Source organism: Salvelinus sp. IW2-2015, unplaced genomic scaffold (genome assembly GCF_002910315.2).
Source record: "Salvelinus sp. IW2-2015 unplaced genomic scaffold, ASM291031v2 Un_scaffold5233, whole genome shotgun sequence".
NCBI lineage: Eukaryota > Metazoa > Chordata > Actinopteri > Salmoniformes > Salmonidae > Salvelinus > Salvelinus sp. IW2-2015.
The window spans coordinates 11,126-14,727 of NW_019946498.1; the positions used below are offsets into that span (position 1 = coordinate 11,126).

At 45.1% G+C, this 3,602-nt stretch overlaps 1 pseudogene; it reads right to left on the reverse strand.

Moving 5' to 3' along the window:
* LOC112078080 (peptidase inhibitor 15-A-like) overlaps nucleotides 1-3,602 on the reverse strand; it is a 21,523-nt pseudogene that overhangs the window by 7,891 nt on the left and 10,030 nt on the right.

The window sequence follows — 3,602 nt, forward strand, 5'->3', positions numbered from 1 at the left end:
TGAGTGGGCATGCATTTTTCATAACTGGTCCCTTGTTGGAATCGAACCCATAACCTTGGCATCGCAAGTTGCCATGCTCTACCAACTGAAACAAAACAGGACTAGGCAGACAGACAAACAGACAGACAGAACAGACAGAACGACAGACAGACAGACGACAGACAGACAGACAGACAGACAGACAGACAGACAGACAGACAGACAGGACGACAGACAGGACAGGACAGAACAGACAGACAGACAGGACATACACACAGATCGTACTGAGGATAGAGGACAGACAACAGACAGACAGACAGACAGACAGAACAGACAGAGACAGACAGACAGACAGACAGACAGACAGACAGACTAAGAGATGGGGCATTGCCAATAGATAGCGACCATTTTACGAGCTCCTGATGCTGTCTTCTGTAACATAATGTCTCTGCCATCATTTCCTATGACTGAAAACAGCTTCTGGACATCAGAACACCATTGCCTTCTGTTCTGTTAGCGAATGTGCAGTTACTGGGAATAAATGGATGAACTCCTATTATCCTATCAACTGGACCCGGAAGAATTGTTTCTAAATTCTATATTTCTATGGAGTCTTGGCTGAGCAAGGACATGGATACTATATATCTTGTGGGTTTGTCCATACATCGTCTAGAACCGGACGACAGTCTCGAGTAGGCTAAAGGGGAGGGTGTATCTCTTTGTTAAGAGCATCTGGTGTGCCATCTCTAATATTAAGGACGTCTCGAGTTCTGCTCGCCCGAGATAGAATACCTCATGATAAAGCTGTAGACCACACTATTTACCAAGAGTAGTTTTCATCTATATTTCTTGTAGCTGTCTGTTTCCAATCACAAAGCGCCGGATTGCCTGGCACTAAGACCGCCCTCAACGAGCCGTATAAGCCATAAGACCGCCCTCAACGGAGCCGTATAAGGCCATAAGACCGCCCTCAACGAGCCGTATAAGGCCATAAGACCGCCCTCAACGAGCCGTATAAGGCCATAAGACCGCCCTTAACGAGCCGTATAAAGGCCATAAGACCGCCCTCAACGAGCCGTATGAGGCCATAAGCAAACAAGAAAATGCTCACCCAGAGGCGGCGCTCCTAGTGGCCGGAGACTTTAATGCAGGAAAACTGAAAACCTTTTTACCTCATTTTTACCAGCATGTCACCTGTGCAACTACAGGCAAAAAAGCTCTAGACCACCTTTACTCCACACATAGAGACGTGTACAAAGCTCTCCCTCGCCCTCCATTTGGCAAATCTGAGCATAACTCTATCCTCCTGATTACTAGCAAAAACTCAAACAGGAAGTACTAGTGATGCGCTCAATAAGGAAGTGGTCCAATGAAACAACATTTTACTGATATTTCCCAACCATTCCCTGACCCTGTCTGTATTACATACATATTTAAAGCAGACCACCATAGTCCCTGTGCCTAAGAACGCCAAGGTAACCTGTCTAAATGACTATATACTGTAGCACTCACATCTGTAGCCATGAAATACTTGAAATACTTGAAATGCCATGAAATACTCATGGCATCACATCAACACTATCATCCCAGACAGCCTGGACAGACTCCAATTTACATACCGCCCCAACAGATGATGCGATATCTATCACACACCACACTGCCCTTTCCCACCTGGACAAGAGGAACACCTATGTGACATTTTTGTTAATTGACTACAGCTCAGCGTTCAACACCATAGTGTCCTCCAAGCTCATCACTTAAGTAAGGATCCTGGGACTAAACACCTCCCTCTGCAACTGGATCCTGGACTTCCTGACTGACCAGGTGGTGAGGGTAGGGCAACAACACATCCGCCACGCTGACCCTCAACACGAGGGCCCTTAAGGGGTGCGTGCTTTGTCCCCTCCTGTAATCCTTGTTCTCCCACGACTGGCTGGCCACTCACGATTCTAACACCATCATAAAGTTTGTTGACGACACAACGGTGGTAGGTCTGATCACCGACGACAACGAGACAGCTTTTTGGGAGGGAATTAGTGACCTSTGTGTCCACACACARCAACATAGTCATAAAGAAGTCACGACAACGCCTCAGGATTTGGGATGGGCCTTTCTATAGCTGCACCACTGAGAGCATTTTGATCACAGCTTGGTATTGCAATTGTTTGGCATCCGACCACAAGGCGCTACAGAGGGTAGTGCGTACGGCCCAGTACATCACTGGGACCAAAGCTCCCTGCCATCCAGGACCTCTATACCAGGCGGTGTCAGAGGAAGGCCCTAAAAACTGTCAAAGACTCACAAGTCTGGAACCAGCCAGGTTCCAGACCATAAGACTCCCAAATATAAACGCAACATGTAAAGTGTTGGTCACATGTTTCATGAGCTGAAATTAAAGATCCCAGAAATGTCCCGTATGCATTAAAAAGCTTATTTTGCTCAAATTTTGTGGACAAATTAGTTTACTGTTAGTGAGCATTTCTCCTTTGCCAAGATAAGCCATCCACCTGACTGACAGGTGTGGCATATCAATAAGCTGATTAAACAGCATGATCATTACACAGGTGCACCTTGTCCTGGGGGACAATAAAAGGACCCTTTAAAATGTGCAGTTTTGTCACACAACACAATGCCACAGATATCTCAAATTTTGAGGGAGCGTGGAATTGGCATGTTGACTGCAGGAATGTTAATTTCTCTACCATAAGCCGCCTCCAACTTGCTTTAGAGAATTTGGCAGTACATCCAACCAGCCTCACAACCTCAGACCACGCGAATGGCGTTGTGTAGGCGAGCGCCTTGCTGACGTCAACATTGTGAACCGAGTGCCCCATGGTGTCGGTGGGGTTATGGAATGCCCAGGCATAAACTACAGACAACGAACACAATTGCATTTTATCGATGGCAATTTGAATGCACAAAGATACCGTGACGAGATCCTGAGGCCCATTGCCGTGCCATTCATCCTCTGCCATCACCTCATGTTTCAGCATGATAATACACGGCCCCATGTCACATGGATCTGTACACACTTCCTTGAAACTGAAGATTTCTCAGTTCTTCCATGGCCTTCCAAATCCATCAGACTGTTAAAATAGCCATCACTAGCACAGAGAGGCTGCTGCCAACACACAGACTTGAAATCATTGGTCACTTTAATAAATGGATCACTAGTCACTTTAATAATGTCACTTTAATAATGTTTACATATCTTGCATTACTCATCTCATATGTATATACTGTATTCTATACTATCTACTGTATCTTAGGCTATGCTGCTCTGACATTGCTCATCCAAATATTTATATATTCTTAATTCCATTCCTTTATTTAGATTTGTGTGTATTAGGTTTTGTTGTGGAATTGTTAGATATTACTGCACTGTCGGAACTAGAAGCACAAGCATTTCGCTACACCCACAATAACATCTGCTAAACACGTGTATGTGACCAATAACATTTGATTAGATGTATCCCCCATAGAGCTGTGGTCAACAGTAGTGCACTGAATAGGTAATACGGCACCATCTGGTACACATACAGGGTCACGACTAGAAGAGATAACGTGTCTATAATCCATGTTTTCCCCATACTAAAAAGCATCTCTAATCCATGGTCCCCCAA